Consider the following 18,721-nt stretch of genomic DNA (forward strand, 5'->3'; position numbering starts at 1 on the left):
CACAATATCTTCTGGCTGGTACTGAGGTTCCTCCACTATATAAGATTAACCCTTCTGGTTATTTTTAAAGTGCCTCCTGTTGTTATTATATTTATTAGCATTCATCCTTGCCATATAGCCCTACTGTGCGCCGTGGGTCAATATTATGTTTACAAAGATTATTCCAGTCACCTGGTAAGACCATGTCCAGCTCAACATATCAGCTGTGTGTGAAGCCGTATTGACTATAAAGGGGCAGTTCTATGTATAGGAGTGTATTGGGGCAGCCCCGTGTATTAGGACAGTCCTGTGTAGTGGGGGCAGTTCTGTGTGTGGGGCAGTTCTATGTATAGGGGCAGTTCTGTGTATTGGGGGCAGTCCTGTGTATTAGGGGCAGTCCTCTGAGTGGGGGCAGATCAGGGATCTTTCTGTGATGTGAACATTCCTTGCAGACGGAATCAGTATCTCAGCCGGTTATTCAGAGAATGAGACAGAGGTGAGTGTTTCTGTATTATAGTGTATTATATGTACCACACAGCCTGTGTATAACACTGTATGTACCACACAGCCTGTGTATAACACTGTATGTACCACACAGCCTGTGTATAACACTGTATGTACCACACAGCCTCTGTGTATAACACTGTATGTACCACACAGCCTGTGTATAACACTGTATGTACCACACAGCCTGTGTATAACACTGTATGTACCACACATCCTCTATGTATAACACTGTATGTACCACACAGCCTGTGTATAACACTGTATGTACCACACAGCCTGTGTATAACACTGTATGTACCACACAGCCTGTGTATAACACTGTATGTACCACACAGCTTGTGTATAACACTGTATGTACCACACAGCCTCTGTGTATAACACTGTATGTACCACACAGCCTCTGTGTATAACAGTTTATGTACCACACATCCTCTGTGTATAACAGTTTATGTACCACACAGCCTCTGTGTATAACACTGTATGTACCACACAGCCTCTGTGTATAACACTGTATGTACCACACAGCCTGTGTATAACACTGTATGTACCACACATCCTCTGTGTATAACACTGTATGTACCACACAGCCTCTGTGTATAACACTGTATGTACCACACAGCCTCTGTGTATAACAGTGTATGTACCACACAGCCTCTGTGTATAACACTGTATGTACCACACATCCTCTGTGTATAACACTGTATGTACCACACAGCCTCTGTGTATAACAGTTTATGTACCACACAGCCTCTGTGTATAACAGTGTATGTACCACACAGCCTCTGTGTATAACAGTGTATGTATCACACAGCCTCTGTGTATAACACTGTATGTACCACACAGCCTCTGTGTATAACAGTGTATGTACCACACAGCCTCTGTGTATAACACTGTATGTACCACACAGCCTCTGTGTATAACACTGTATGTACCACACAGCCTCTGTGTATAACAGTGTATGTACCACACAGCCTCTGTGTATAACACTGTATGTACCACACATCCTCTGTGTATAACACTGTATGTACCACACAGCCTCTGTGTATAACAGTTTATGTACCACACATCCTCTGTGTATAACAGTGTATGTACCACACAGCCTCTGTGTATAACAGTGTATGTATCACACAGCCTCTGTGTATAACACTGTATGTACCACACAGCCTCTGTGTATAACAGTGTATGTACCACACAGCCTCTGTGTATAACACTGTATGTACCACACAGCCTCTGTGTATAACACTGTATGTACCACACAGCCTGTGTATAACAGTGTATGTACCACACAGCCTCTGTGTATAACACTGTATGTACCACACAGCCTCTGTGTATAACAGTGTATTTACCACACAGCCTCTGTGTATAACACTGTATGTACCACACAGCCTCTGTGTATAACACTGTATGTACCACACAGCCTGTGTATAACAGTGTATGTACCACACAGCCTCTGTGTATAACACTGTATGTACCACACAGCCTCTGTGTATAACAGTGTATGTACCACACAGCCTCTGTGTATAACACTGTATGTACCACACAGCCTCTGTGTATAACAGTGTATGTACCACACATCCTCTGTGTATAACAGTGTATGTACCACACATCCTCTGTGTATAACAGTGTATGTACCACACAGCCTGTGTATAACAGTGTATGTACCACACAGCCTGTGTATAACAGTGTATGTACCACACAGCCTCTGTGTATAACAGTGTATGTACCACACATCCTCTGTGTATAACAGTGTATGTACCACACAGCCTGTGTATAACAGTGTATGTACCACACAGCCTCTGTGTATAACACTGTATGTACCACACATTCTCTGTGTATAACAGTGTATGTACCACACATTCTCTGTGTATAACAGTGTATGTACCACATATCCTCTGTGTATAACAGTGTATGTACCACACAGCCTGTGTATAACAGTAAGCTTACACATCACGTACTGAAGCTGGGTACACACTACACGGTTTTCGTCCAATAATCGGCTCAATCAGCCGACATACGACCGCTCGTTCAAAAGTCGGGTCAGTGTGTACAGTCACACGATGGTGGAAAGTCTGCCCAAGTGGACGATTATCGCCTCATTTGGTTGGTCGCATCGTTTAATATTTTCGTTCCAATCTCGTTTCCGCTGTGTAGTGTATAAGCTTCCGACCGATCCACAACAGTGAGTACGAAATTACAGTCATTGCTCACGACAACATGGCTGTAAAAAGTCACTAACGGGACGTCCGCTCTTCCCTTTATCGTCCTAAACAAGGCTGTGTGTATGCAGTCCATGGACCGAGCGATCGGAACATCGATCGCATTTAAAATCGCTCAGCATAAAAAGTTGGTGGAAAATTCTGTAGTGTGTACCCAGCTTTAGTTTAGGATTTTGTGTTTATTGTTTAGTTTGGCATTTTATGTATTGTATTTGTGTAACTATATCAGTGTGTAAATATTTGTTTTCTTGTTGACAATTATGTATATTGTATGTGTGTGTGGTCATAGTGCGTGTATATGTGTAATAGTGTCATAGTAAATGTACATGTGTGATGATGTCATAGTGCGTGTACGTATGTGATGTGTCATAGTGTGTGTACATGTGTGATGTGTAGTGTACGTGTGCGATGGTGTCATAGTGCGTGTATGTGTGCGATGGTGTCATAGTGTGTACGTGTGTGACGTGTCATAGTGTGTGTGTACGTGTGTGATAATGTCATAGTGCGTGTACATGTGTGATGTGTAGTGTATGTGTGTGATGTGTCATAGTGTGTGTACGTGTGATTTGTCATAGTGTGTGTACGTATGTGATAGTGCATGTACGTGTGTGATGGTGTCATAGTGCGTGTACGTGTGCGATGGTGTCATAGTGCGTGTACGTGTGCGATGGTGTCATAGTGCGTGTACGTGTGCGATGGTGTCATAGTGTGTGTACGTGTGTGATGGTGTCATAGTGCGTGTACGTGTGTGATGTGTCATAGTGCGTGTACATGTGTGATGTGTCATAGTGCGTGTACGTGTGCAATGGTGTCATAGTGCGTGTACGTGTGCGATGGTGTCATAGTGCGTGTACGTGTGCGATGGTGTCATAGTGCATGTACGTGTGTGATGTGTCATAGTGTGTGTACGTGTGCAATGGTGTCATAGTGCGTGTACGTGTGTGATGTGTCATAGTGCGTGTACATGTGCGATGGTGTCATAGTGCGTGTACGTGTGCGATGGTGTCATAGTGCGTGTACGTGTGTGATGTGTCATAGTGCGTGTACGTGTGCAATGGTGTCATACACAGAGGCTGTGTGGTACATACACTGTTATACACAGAGGCTGTGTGGTACATACAGTGTTATACACAGAGGCTGTGTGTCATAGTGCGTGTATATGCGTGAGATGTGTCATAGTGCATGTACATGTGCGATGTGTCATAGTGTGTGTACATGTGTGATGTGTCATAGTGCGTGTACGTGTGTGATGTGTCATAGTGTGTGTACGTATGTGATAGTGCATGTACATGTGCGATGGTGTCATAGTGCGTGTATATGTGCACTGGTGTCATAGTGCGTGTACGTGTGCGATGGTGTCATAGTGCGTGTACGTGTGTGATGTGTCATAGTGCGTGTACGTGTGCGATGGTGTCATAGTGCGTGTACGTGTGTGATGTGTCATAGTGCATGTATGTGTGCGATGGTGTCATAGTGCGTGTATATGCGTGAGATGTGTCATAGTGCATGTACATGTGCGATGTGTCATAGTGTGTGTACATGTGTGATGTGTCATAGTGTGTGTACATGTGTGTGATGTGTCATAGTGCGTGTACGTGTGTGATGTGTCATAGTGCGTGTACATGTGCGATGTGTCATAGTGTGTGTACATGTGTGATGTGTCATAGTGTGTGTACGTGTGTGATGTGTCATAGTGTGTGTACGTGTGCGATGGTGTCATAGTGCGTGTACGTGTGTGATGTGTCATAGTGCGTGTACGTGTGTGATGTGTCATAGTGCGTGTACGTGTGCGATGTGTCATAGTGCGTGTACGTGTGTGATGTGTCATAGTGCGTGTACGTGTGTGATGTGTCATAGTGCGTGTACGTGTGTGATGTGTCATAGTGCGTGTACGTGTGTGATGTGTCATAGTGTGTGTACGTGTGCGATGGTGTCATAGTGTGTGTACATGTGCGATGGTGTCATAGTGCGTGTACGTGTGTGATGTGTCATAGTGCGTGTACGTGTGCGATGGTGTCATAGTGCGTGTACATGTGTGATGTGTCATAGTGCGTGTACGTGTGTGATGTGTCATAGTGCGTGTACGTGTGTGATGTGTCATAGTGCGTGTACGTGTGTGATGTGTCATAGTGCGTGTACATGTGCGATGGTGTCATAGTGCGTGTACGTGTGCGATGTGTCATAGTGTGTGTACGTGTGTGATGTGTCATAGTGCGTGTACGTGTGTGATGTGTCATAGTGCGTGTACGTGTGTGATGTGTCATAGTGCGTGTACGTGTGTGATGTGTCATAGTGCGTGTACGTATGTGATAGTGCATGTACATGTGCGATGGTGTCATAGTGCGTGTATATGTGCAATGGTGTCATAGTGCGTGTACGTGTGCGATGGTGTCATAGTGCGTGTACGTGTGCGATGTGTCATAGTGCATGTATGTGTGCGATGGTGTCATAGTGCGTGTATATGCGTGAGATGTGTCATAGTGCATGTACATGTGCGATGTGTCATAGTGTGTGTACATGTGTGATGTGTCATAGTGCGTGTACGTGTGTGATGTGTCATAGTGTGTGTACGTATGTGATAGTGCATGTACATGTGCGATGGTGTCATAGTGCGTGTATATGTGCACTGGTGTCATAGTGCGTGTACGTGTGCGATGGTGTCATAGTGCGTGTACGTGTGTGATGTGTCATAGTGCGTGTACGTGTGCGATGGTGTCATAGTGCGTGTACGTGTGTGATGTGTCATAGTGCATGTATGTGTGCGATGGTGTCATAGTGCGTGTATATGCGTGAGATGTGTCATAGTGCATGTACATGTGTGATGTGTCATAGTGTGTGTACATGTGTGTGATGTGTCATAGTGCGTGTACGTGTGTGATGTGTTATAGTGCGTGTACATGTGCGATGTGTCATAGTGTGTGTACATGTGTGATGTGTCATAGTGTGTGTACGTGTGTGATGTGTCATAGTGCATGTATGTGTGCGATGTGTCATAGTGCATGTATGTGTGCGATGGTGTCATAGTGCGTGTATATGCGTGAGATGTGTCATAGTGCATGTACATGTGTGATGTGTCATAGTGTGTGTACATGTGTGTGATGTGTCATAGTGCGTGTACGTGTGTGATGTGTTATAGTGCGTGTACATGTGCGATGTGTCATAGTGTGTGTACATGTGTGATGTGTCATAGTGTGTGTACGTGTGTGATGTGTCATAGTGTGTGTACTTGTGCGATGGTGTCATAGTGCGTGTACGTGTGTGATGTGTCATAGTGCGTGTACGTGTGTGATGTGTCATAGTGCGTGTACGTGTGCGATGTGTCATAGTGCGTGTACATGTGTGATGTGTCATAGTGCGTGTACGTGTGTGATGTGTCATAGTGCGTGTACGTGTGTGATGTGTCATAGTGCGTGTACGTGTGTGATGTGTCATAGTACGTGTACGTGTGTGATGTGTCATAGTGTGTGTACGTGTGCGATGGTGTCATAGTGTGTGTACATGTGCGATGGTGTCATAGTGCGTGTACGTGTGTGATGTGTCATAGTGCGTGTACGTGTGCGATGGTGTCATAGTGCGTGTACATGTGTGATGTGTCATAGTGCGTGTACGTGTGTGATGTGTCATAGTGCGTGTACGTGTGTGATGTGTCATAGTGCGTGTACGTGTGTGATGTGTCATAGTGTGTGTACATGTGCGATGGTGTCATAGTGCGTGTATATGTGCAATGGTGTCATAGTGCGTGTACGTGTGTGATGTGTCATAGTGCGTGTACGTGTGCGATGGTGTCATAGTGCATGTACGTGTGTGATGTGTCATAGTGCGTGTACGTGTGCGATGTGTCATAGTGCGTGTACGTGTGCGATGTGTCATAGTGTGTGTACATGTGTGATGTGTCATAGTGCGTGTACGTGTGTGATGTGTCATAGTGCGTGTACGTGTGTGATGTGTCATAGTGCGTGTACATGTGCGATGTGTCATAGTGCGTGTACATGTGCGATGTGTCATAGTGTGTGTACATGTGTGATGTGTCATAGTGTGTGTACATGTGTGATGTGTTATAGTGCATGTACGTGTGCGATGGTGTCATAGTGCGTGTACGTGTGTAATGTGTCATAGTGCGTGTACGTGTGTGATGTGTCATAGTGCGTGTACGTGTGTGATGTGTCATAGTGCGTGTACGTGTGCGATGTGTCATAGTGTGTGTATTTGTGTATAATGTGGCATTTTGTTCAGAATTATGTTGTTGTATTTCGTATTGGAGATGTAATGTCTGGATACACCATTTTGTATATTTAAAAGAAAAGGAACTTACAATCTAATACTATAATAATCATACAATATTATAATGCTGTCACAAGGAGCTTACAATCTAGTTTTATATGGGTGATGTAGTGGGACATACAGACACCAGCACGCTGCATACATAATAACATGCGACTATAGCAGTGGTTCCCAAACTTTCTCAGTTCGAGGCACCTTTAGGGTAACCATAATTTTTCCAAGGCACCCCTAAGCCAAAATAGTTACCGGGTAGTCCCGTTTTTTAAGGAGTTTGTTATACGTTGGGTTATCCTACGTGTAAAGTCATTTCTACGCGGTTTCCTCTATTACTGTGTTTGTTTCCAGCAAAGTTTGTGGCATTAAAAATGTATTTATTTATCATTATTGTTTATAGTTATAATTCTACAGAGCTGTACGGTAAATATGTATCATTCACATCAATGTGGTTATTTTCTTATAAACTATTGAACCAAGTAAATGCTACTTCTGTTGTATCATGCACTATACTCTTCACATGATAATGTCACAATCACACTGGGGAGAATGGACTTACACCTGTTAGTAGGTGATGCTACTGAGCGCGTGGAGCCTAACACGCCCCGGTGTTCACCGGGGACCCCCGCTAGGAGGTTTGGTTTTAGCTGCGCGGCACTCAGAGGTAACTAGAGTGTAGTGGACAAGCAGAACCAGGAAATACAAATGAAGTCAATATGTGATGCAGAAGGATAGTCAGTGTAACTGAGGTCAAACCAGGAGATCCCAACTGAACCAGAACAAGAGACTAAGGATTGGTTAGGAACAAGCAAAGTCAACAACAGAAGGAGCAGTATAGAAAGGAACCAGGGGTGAAGGTAACAGGGACAGATCTAGAAGCGATCCAATATTCTGGCATTGGATCAGTACCAGAGCCTGCATTATATACGCTGCCCAGAAATATTTCCGGCGGTCGGTGATGTCCGGGACGCTTCTACTCAGCCAGCTGAAAACTCCGGGTAGGCAACGGGCGTGCACCAATAGGAACCGAAGGCGTTCATTCATGCTGCCATGGATAAGATCCAGGGTGGCACCTGCCAGTACCCTCCCTCTTACAGATACGTCCATCATTAGCCAAGATGCTCCTTCTTTGAGGAAATCTTTTCATGAATTTGGCCAGAAGACCTGGAGCTTAAGCCTCTTATGCATTAACCCAGGTCCTTTCTTGGGGGCTGTAAACCTCCCAATAACTAAGGGCTGAAGTCTCCAATAACGAATTTTAAATTCTTCTCCAAACTGGCTGTTTAAAGAATTTATTCATCACCAGCAGTTTTAACAAGGACATATGGAATACATTGTGTGCTGTAAGGGAAGAGGGTAACGCCAGCGTAAAAGTCACTGGATTAATAACTTGTAAGATGCGGCAGGGTCCAATACAACGAGGAGCCAATTTCAAGGTGGGTACCTGGAGCCTTAGATAACTAAACACTGTCTCCAACTTGCAGTATTGGTCACCGTCTCTTATTGGTGGCTTTTTTGTAGAGAAGAAACATCTTCACCAATCTGGTTTGGAACCAAATGTGAGAAAAATCACGGACAAGGGATTCCCCATCGGGAATGGTAGTGTATTTGACAGAAGAAAATACGGGCAACTCAGGGTGGTTACCAAAGATAATGATGAATGACTGAATGAGGGCACATGTACAGTCATGGCCAAAAGTTTTGAGAATGACACAAATTCTATTTTTCACAAAGTCTGCTGCCTCCGTTTTTATGATGGCAATTTGCATATACTCCAGACTATCATGTGATCAGATGAATTGCAATTAATTTCAAAGTCCCTCTTTGCCATGACAATGATCTTTATCCCAAAATCAACATTTCCACTGCAATTCAGCCCTGCCACAAAAGGACCAGTTGACATCAGGTAAGTGATTCTCTCGTTAACACAGGTGAGAGTGTTGACGAGGACAAGGCTGGAGATCACTCTTTCAAGCTGATTGAGATAGAATAACATACTGAAAGCTTTAAAAGGAGGGTGGTGCTTGAAATCATTGTTTTTCCTCTGTTAACCATGGTTACCTGCAAGAAAACATGTGCAGTCATCATTGCTTTGCACAAAAAGAACTTCACAGGCAAGGATATTGCTGTAAGATTGCATCTAAATCAACCATTTATTGGATCATCAAGAACTTCAAGGAAAGAGGTTCAATAGTTGTGAAAAAGGCTTCAGGGTGCCCAAGAACGTCTAGCAAGCGCCAGGACCGTCTCCTAAAGTTGATTTAGCTGTGGGATCGGGGCACCACCAGTGCAGAGCTTGCTCAGGAATGGCAGCAGGCAGGTGTGAGTGCATCTGCACACAGAGGGAGGCAAACACTTTTGGAGGATGGCCTGGTGTCAAGAAGTCCAGCAAAGAAGCCACTTCTCTCCAGAAAAAACATCAGAGACAGACTGATATTCTGCAAAAGGTACAGGGATTGGACTGCTGAGGACTGGGGTAAAGTCATTTTCTCTGATGAATCCCCTCTCAGATTGTTTGGGGCATCTGGAAAAACGAAGGAAAGGTGAGCGCTACCATTAGTCCTGTGTCATGCCAACAGTAGAGCATCCTGAGACCATTCATGTGTGGGGCTGCTTCTCAGCCAAGGGAGTGGGCTCACTCACAATTTTGTCTAAGAACACAGCCATGAATAAAGAATGGTACCAAAACATCCTCCAAGAGCAACTTCTCCCAACCATCCAAGAACAGTTTGGTGATGAACAATGTATTTTCCAGCATGATGGAGCACCTTGCCATAAGGCAAAAGTGGTGACTAAGTGGCTCGGTGATCAAAACATCGAAATTTTGGGCCCATGGCCAGGAAACTACCCAGACCTTAATCCCATTGAGAGCTTGTGGTCAATCCTCAAGAGACGGGTGGACAAACAAAAACCCACAAATTCTGACAAACTCCAAGCATTCAGCTAGTTTTAAGCCATGACCCCAACAAAGCACATTAGGGAAGGTACTGGTGAGAGCCAAAATACTGGCTGGGTTCAGAACTGGTTTAGGGTCAGGTGTGGTCTGATGATTCAAAGTGTCAAAGAAGAAAAGCGTAGGTTCTCTGATTCTTGGAGCCGCTTTTTATGTTCTGTTCCATTGGTAATATAATAGGTGGGTGTCACAAACTTACCTGCTCCACAGTCCTGTGTTGCTGATTTCCTCTCCCTCTGTGTAGAACTCAGCACTTGCTGGTTCGGGCGGTCACATGATCGTAGCTGGGAGGCAGCTTAGTGTTTCTGCAGAGTATATAATCCTCACTCTGAGACTATAGCAGTGTCAGAGCAACAAGTGTCTGACTCCTGGTCCTTGTTCAGTTCCTGTGCTCTCGCTCCCCGAGTTGTTATCCTGCTCATTGACTGCTTGTGTACCAGACTCCGGCTCCGTCGTGACACTCCATCTGCCTCCTGACTCTGTACCTCATTGTTCTCCTGTGTACCAGACCCCGGCTTGTCCTGACACTCCATCTACCTCCTGACTCTGTACCTCATTGCCCTCCTGTGTACCAGACCCTGGCTTGTCCTGACTCTCCATCTGCCTCCTGACTCTGTACCTCATTGCCCTCCTGTGTACCAGACCTCGGCTTGTCCTGACTCTCCATCTACCTCCTAACTCTGTACCTCATTGCCCTCCTGTGTACCAGACTCTGGCTCCGTCCTGACTCTACATCTACCTCCTGACTCTGTACCTCATTGCCCTCCTGTGTACCAGACTCCGGCTCCGTCGTGACACTCCATCTGCCTCCTGACTCTGTACCTCATTGTTCTCCTGTGTACCAGACCCCGGCTTGTCCTGACACTCCATCTACCTCCTGACTCTGTACCTCATTGCCCTCCTGTGTACCAGACCCTGGCTTGTCCTGACTCTCCATCTGCCTCCTGACTCTGTACCTCATTGCCCTCCTGTGTACCAGACCCCGGCTTGTCCTGACTCTCCATCTACCTCCTAACTCTGTACCTCATTGCCCTCCTGTGTACCAGACCCCGGCTTGTCCTGACTCTCCATCTACCTCCTAACTCTGTACCTCACTGCCCTCCTGTGTACCAGACCCCGGCTTGCCTTGACTCTACATCTACCTCCTGACTCTGTACCTCATTGCCCTCCTGTGTACCAGACCCCGGCTTGTCCTGACTCTCCATCTACCTCCTGACTCTGTACCTCACTGCCCTCCTGTGTACCAGACCCCGGCTTGTCCTGACTCTCCATCTACCTCCTGACTCTGTACCTCACTGCCCTCCTGTGTACCAGACCCCGGCTTGTCCTGACTCTCCATCTACCTCCTGACTCTGTACCTCACTGCCCTCCTGTGTACCAGACCCCGGCTTGCCTTGACTCTCCATCTACCTCCTGACTCTGTACCTCATTGCCCTCCTGTGTACCAGACCCCGGCTTGTCCTGACTCTCCATCTACCTCCTGACTCTGTACCTCACTGCCCTCCTGTGTACCAGACCCCGGCTTGTCCTGACTCTCCATCTACCTCCTGACTCTGTACCTCACTGCCCTCCTGTGTACCAGACCCCGGCTTGTCCTGACTCTCCATCTACCTCCTAACTCTGTACCTCATTGCCCTCCTGTGTACCAGACTCTGGCTCCGTCCTGACTCTACATCTACCTCCTGACTCTGTACCTCATTGCCCTCCTGTGTACCAGACCCCGGCTTGTCCTGACTCTCCATCTACCTACTGACTCTGTACCTCACTGCCCTCCTGTGTACCAGACCCCGGCTTGTCCTGACTCTCCATCTACCTCCTGACTCTGTACCTCACTGCCCTCCTGTGTACCAGACCCCGGCTTGTCCTGACTCTCCATCTACCTCCTGACTCTGTACCTCACTGCCCTCCTGTGTACCAGACCCCGGCTTGTCTTGACTCTCCATCTACCTCCTGACTCTGTACCTCATTGCCCTCCTGTGTACCAGACCCCGGCTTGTCCTGACTCTCCATCTACCTCCTGACTCTGTACCTCACTGCCCTCCTGTGTACCAGACCCCGGCTTGTCCTGACTCTCCATCTACCTCCTGACTCTGTACCTCACTGCCCTCCTGTGTACCAGACCCCGGCTTGTCTTGACTCTCCATCTACCTCCCGACTCTGTACCTCACTGCCCTCCTGTGTACCAGACCCCGGCTTGTCCTGACTCTCCATCTACCTCCTGGCTCTGTACCTCACTGCCCTCCTGTGTACCAGACCCCGGCTTGTCCTGACTCTCCATCTACCTCCTGACTCTATACCTCACTGCCCTCCTGTGTACCAGACCCCGGCTTGTCCTGACTCTCCATCTACCTCCTGACTCTGTACCTCACTGCCCTCCTGTGTTCCAGACCACAGCTTGTCCTGACTCTCCATCTACCTCCTGACTCTGTACCTTATTGTCCTCCTGTGTACCAGACCCCGGCTTGTCCTGACTCTCCATCTACCTCCTGACTATGTACCTCACTGCCCTCCTGTGTACCAGACCCCGGCTTGTCCTGACTCTCCATCTACCTCCTGACTCTGTACCTCATTGCCCTCCTGTGTACCAGACCCCGGCTTGTCCTGACTCTCCATCTACCTCTTGACTCTGTACCTCATTGCCCTCCTGTGTACCAGACCCCAGCTTGTCCTGACACTCCTCCTGCCACCAGAACCTATTACTTATTAACTATTTGTGTACCTATTCAGACTCAGTTACTCTAATTGTTGCTTCTTCCATCCCCTCTAGTGTTACACCTAGTGGCAGGTCAGGGGACCGCTAAGTCCATCCCACCTTGCGGCGGTTCTTGATGAATACCGGGGAATCCGTTGGACTCTGCATCATTGGTCGGCCAGCGCCAATCTAGGTTAGCACAAGGAATCCTACCTCTGAATTTGTTACAGCGGGAACTTGTTACCTGGAGATTATGGCACGAGTGGTCAATCCGTGGCAGGGAGTAACTGTACTGGGGTGGGGCTTGTTGGGACCGCTGCTGAACCTGCAATAAAGATACAGAAATTCCCAATGTCTGCTGGAGAAGAAAATGTGCAGGACATAATACATAAGACTAAAACCAGGAATCAGAGATTTCTGCAAAAGCATACGGGTTTCAGGAGCAAGATGGCGGAGGAGAGATGGCGGTTCTTGTTATGTGTAGGTAAAGGTGTGGAGAGAGCAACATTTTTAGGGTGTTCTTTGCTGCGCAGAGCGATCCTCACGGCCATTTCCACGCAGCTCATAGCAGAGATTGGGGCTCATCTAACACTATAACAATCTACGACGCACTCCAAGCAATGCAATAACGTCCTCTCCCTTTCATCATTCATTTAGTGCATAAGTGGGCTGAACAAAACCGTTTTCAGGAATATGGTCAGAGGTGATTCCTAGGCCCAGAAGTGGACATGCACAATATGCTATGCACCATCTAACCCTGGAAGCAATGCCCTCGTCAATGTGCCCTCCCACCGCTTTATCTTGTTTACATCCTCCTGTGGACACACTGCAATCCATTCTTCCACTCGTGTGCAGATCCTTACCTTGCCAGGAACCCCACTATCTGCCCAACGCCCCCCATCCACAACGCAAACTCTAACCCCTCACAAACACTGTAATCGTCACAACCAAATCTGTGTGCTCCAAGTATGTTCAACTCATTAGGGCAAATCAAATGTAGGAGCATGAGATCACATATATATGTGTGTTTACTGGAGTGTATATATGAGGGGGGTTATGTAGGAAGGGGGTGTATATGGTGTGTGGGGGTGTATATGTTGGGGGGTGTATATGTGTGTGGGGGGTTATATGGGGAGAGGGGTTATATGGGGTATATATAAGTGGGGGGGTTATGTGGGAAGGGGGGTTATATGGGGAGGGGGTGTATATGGGGTAGGGGAGTGTGTGTATATGGGGAAGGGGTGTATATGTTGGGGGTGTATATGCTGGGAGGATGTATATATGTGGGGGGTTATGTAGGAAGGGGGTGTATATGTGTGTGGGGTGTATATGTTGGAGGGGTTATATGGGGAGGGGGGTGTATATGTTGGGGGGTGTATATGCTGGGAGGATGTATATATGTGGGGGGTTATGTAGGAAGGGGGTGTATATGTGTGTGGGGTGTATATGTTGGGGGGTGTATATGTTGGAGGGGTTATATGAGGGGGTGTATATGTTGGGGGGGTGTATATGGGGAGGGGGTGTATATATGTGTGTGGGGAGGGTTATTATATGGGGTATATATGTGGGGGGTTATGTGGGAAGGGGGGTTATATGGGGAGGGGGTGTATATGGGGAAGGGGTGTGTATATGGGGAAGGGGTGTATATGTTGGGGGTGTATATGCTGGGAGGATGTATATATGTGGGGGGTTATGTAGGAAGGGGGTGTATATGTGTGTGGGGTGTATATGTTGGGGGGTGTATATGTTGGAGGGGTTATATGAGGAGGGGGTGTATATGTTGGGGGGGGGGTGTATATGGGGAGGGGGTGTATATATGTGTGTGGGGAGGGTTATTATATGGGGGTATATATGTGGGGGGTTATGTGGGAAGGGGGGTTATATGGAGAGGGGGGTGTATATGGGGAGGGGGTGTGTATGTTGGGGGTGTATATGCTGGGATGGATGTATATATGTGGGGGGGTTATGTAGGAAGGGGGTGTATAGTGTGTGGTATGTGGGGTGTATATTGGGGGTGTATATATTGGAGGGGTTATATGAGTGAGATGTGAGGGGGTGTATAAGTGGTTTGGGTGTGTGTATCTGGAGGGTGTATATGTTGGAGGGGTTATATGTGGAGAGGGTGTATATGTTAGGAGGGGTGTATATTATTGTGGGTGTATAGCTGGGAGGATGTATATATGTGGGGGGTTATGTAGGAAGGGGGTGTATATGTGTGTGGGGTGTATATGTTGGGGGGTGTATATGTTGGAGGGGTTATATGAGGAGGGGGTGTATATGTTGGGGGGGTGTATATGGGGAGGGGGTGTATATGTTGGGGGTGTATATGCTGGGAGGATGTATATATGTGGGGGGTTATGTAGGAAGGGGGTGTATATGTGTGTGGGGGTGTATATATTGGAGGGGTTATATGAGGAGGGGGTGTATATGTTGGGGGGGTGTATATGGGGAGGGGGTGTATATGTGTTTCGGGTGTATATGTTGGAGGGGTTATATAGGGAGGGGGTGTATATGTTGGGGGTGTATATGCTGGGAGGATGTATATATGTGGGGGGTTATGTAGGAAGGGGGTGTATATGTTGGGGGGTGTATATGTTGGAGGGGTTATATGAGGAGGGGGTGTATATGTTGGGGGGGTGTATATGGGGAGGGGGTGTATATGTTGGGGGTGTATATGCTGGGAGGATGTATATATGTGGGGGGTTATGTAGGAAGGGGGTGTATATGTGTGTGGGGTGTATATGTTGGGGGGTGTATATGTTGGAGGGGTTATATGAGGAGGGGGTGTATATGTTGGGGGGGTGTATATGGGGAGGGGGTGTATATGGGGAGGGGGTGTATATGTGTGTGGGGTGTATATGTTGGGGGGTGTATATATTGGAGGGGTTATATGAGGAGGGGGTGTATATGGGGAGGGGGTGTATATGTTGGGGGTGTATATGCTGGGAGGATGTATATATGTGGGGGGTTATGTAGGAAGGGGGTGTATATGTGTGTGGAGTGTATATGTTGGGGGGTGTATATGTTGGGGGGGTGTATATGGGGAGGGGGTGTATATGTGTTTCGGGTGTATATGTTGGAGGGGTTATATAGGGAGGGGGTGTATATGTTGGGGGTGTATATGCTGGGAGGATGTATATATGTGGGGGGTTATGTAGGAAGGGGGTGTATATGTGTGTGGAGTGTATATGTTGGGGGGTGTATATATTGGAGGGGTTATATGAGGAAGGGGTGTATATGTTGGGGGGGGGTGTATATGGGGAGGGGGTGTATATATGTGTGTGGGGAGGGTTATTATATGGGGTATATATGTGGGGGGTTATGTGGGAAGGGGGGGGTTATATGGGGAGGGGGTGTATATGTTGGGGGTGTATATGCTGGGAGGATGTATATATGTGGGGGGTTATGTAGGAAGGGGGTGTATATGTGTGTGGAGTGTATATGTTGGGGGGTGTATATGTTGGGGGGGTGTATATGGGGAGGGGGTGTATATGTGTTTCGGGTGTATATGTTGGAGGGGTTATATAGGGAGGGGGTGTATATGTTGGGGGTGTATATGCTGGGAGGATGTATATATGTGGGGGGTTATGTAGGAAGGGGGTGTATATGTGTGTGGAGTGTATATGTTGGGGGGTGTATATATTGGAGGGGTTATATGAGGAAGGGGTGTATATGTTGGGGGGGGGGTGTATATGGGGAGGGGGTGTATATATGTGTGTGGGGAGGGTTATTATATGGGGTATATATGTGGGGGGTTATGTGGGAAGGGGGGGTTATATGGGGAGGGGGTGTATATGTTGGGGGTGTATATGCTGGGAGGATGTATATATGTGGGGGGTTATGTAGGAAGGGGGTGTATATGTTGGGGGGGTGTATATGGGGAGGGGGGTTATATAATATCACTCATACCCCTAGTGGGGGCTCTGCAGGACCTTTCCCAGGGTGCTTTGCATTAGAGGAGAGGGTCTGGTCATGTGGTCTCCCCTTGTCCACATCACGTGACTGTCTGTCAGACTGATCACATGACCGGTCCTGTCCCATTCAGCCGGCTGCCCGGGGATGACAGGTGAGCCCGAAACCGGGTAACCCCTTCCCTGCCGGAGCCCGAGCCCGGGTAACCCCCCCCCCCCCCGGCGGAGCCCGAGACCGGGTAACCCCCCCCCCCCCCCCGCCGGAGCCCGAAGCCGGGTAACCCCTTCCCTGCCGGAGCCCGAAGCCGGGTAACCCCCCCCCCCCCCCCCGGCGGTGCCCGAGACCGGGTAACCCCCCCCCCATCCCCCCCCCCCACACTATCCTGTCCATCCATCATTAACCCCCTCCCTGCCGGAGGCTGCACAGATGATTCTCCTCCTACATAGCAGTGATTACCCCCCTGTAACACCCGGAGTGTTGGGGATGTATTAGTATTAGTATAGTATAGTATTAGTATTAGTATAGTATTAGTATAGTATTAGTATAGTATAGTATTAGTATTAGTATTAGTATAGTATTAGTATAGTATTAGTATTAGTATTAGTATAGTATAGTATTAGTATTAGTATAGTATAGTATAGTATTAGTATAGTATTAGTATAGTATTAGTATTAGTATAGTATTAGTATTAGTATTAGTATAGTATTAGTATTAGTATAGTATTAGTATTAGTATTAGTATAGTATTAGTATTAGTATTAGTATAGTATTAGTATAGTATTAGTATAGTATAGTATAGTATTAGTATAGTATTAGTATAGTATTAGTATTAGTATAGTATTAGTATTAGTATTAGTATAGTATTAGTATTAGTATAGTATTAGTATTAGTATTAGTATAGTATTAGTATTAGTATAGTATTAGTATTAGTATAGTATTAGTATTAGTATAGTATTAGTATTAGGAAATATTATTATCCACAATAGATGAGAAAGTTCATTTAATTAAAAATAAACTAAACTAACCTGCAGTACCAGCTGTGACCACAGGGAGCACCAGACACTCACCATGGTGTAATATACAATATAATGTATGTGTGACAAGATGGACCTCCTATGCCCCCCTGTCCATGTTGCTGGGGATAGACTGGGCTTTCCTTTCCCTGTCCCCTTTCTTTATCCCAAATTGCGCCCCTCTTACCTGCGGCCACCGTTAGGCTTCTTCACAATGTGTTTTAGTAGCGCTTCTACATTCTACAGGCAACGCCTACTGCGCCCGGCATGATCATTCAACACATTCGATAATGTTCTGCTTTTTAAACAGTCAGATTTAGCGCTATGTCAGGGATGAGAAGTTCAGATAATCCATGTCAGGATAAGTGTTGTCGGATATGTGACAGTTGCTACAATGACTACCACCTCTGTAACCAATCCAGGTGCTTCATGCAGCCTGCACATAAATCAGCCTAGAGGGGTTTAACACCTTTTGATATTGAATGTTTACCATTCAGGATGTAATGTATGCAAGATTAGAGAATAACGCAATTTAATTTACAAAATTCACAGCAATCTGTGATATCCTAATTTACTTGTATCCTGAGTCTACATTGTTCAGACAGATTCTAAGATACAGGAAGAAAACCTACACAGGATCGAAAGGTAACAGCCTCCTGCTTTGTTGGTCACTTCACAAGAAAATACTTAATTTGCATGATTAGTCTGACTTCAGAAGTTACAAAACAATTTCCTCCCAACATTTTCCTATTGTATCAGAAATCAGTACATTTGTAATACAATCATATAACACACAAGTTAATCCGTGCATGATACTCATGCATTCTAGTCAAATCAAGCTACTTAAGGTGTTAAAAAGGTTCTTGTCATGCACTTGGGCCATAGCCCAGGCCTCCTTAGGGGAAGAGCGTTACTTCCCGACGTAAGCGCCCTTTTTTAACGTGGTTTTGTCCACATGTCACCACCTCATCATTCTTCTCCATCACCTCATCCTTCATTTTCATCGCCACATCTATCCAGATGTCTATCCAGACACAGGGATCTCTCTCAGCGGTCCTGAGTATCACACTCCTCTCACTCTGTCACCCCCGGCAACCACCAACCACTCCCCACTGTCACCCCCGGCAACCACAAACCACTCCCCACTGTCACCCCGGCAACCACCAACCATCCCA

At 46.7% G+C, this 18,721-nt stretch overlaps 1 protein-coding gene across 2 annotated transcripts in view; it reads left to right on the top strand.

Annotated features, from left to right (window-relative positions):
• Nucleotides 1-415: 415 nt before the first annotated feature.
• Nucleotides 416-18,721, top strand: part of SLC4A2 (solute carrier family 4 member 2) — a 96,036-nt gene continuing 77,730 nt past the window's right edge. Inside the window, exon 1 of one of the 2 annotated variants that reach the window (XM_075214312.1) lies at nt 416-475. The gene's annotated coding sequence lies outside the window, so the exon portion shown is untranslated. Of the gene's footprint in view, nt 476-16,619; nt 16,689-18,721 lie in introns of those variants that run through there. The other variant, XM_075214311.1, reaches the window with a different exon arrangement.

The sequence above is a fragment of the Mixophyes fleayi genome, chromosome 5 (assembly GCF_038048845.1).
Source record: "Mixophyes fleayi isolate aMixFle1 chromosome 5, aMixFle1.hap1, whole genome shotgun sequence".
In the NCBI taxonomy this organism is placed as follows: domain Eukaryota; kingdom Metazoa; phylum Chordata; class Amphibia; order Anura; family Limnodynastidae; genus Mixophyes; species Mixophyes fleayi.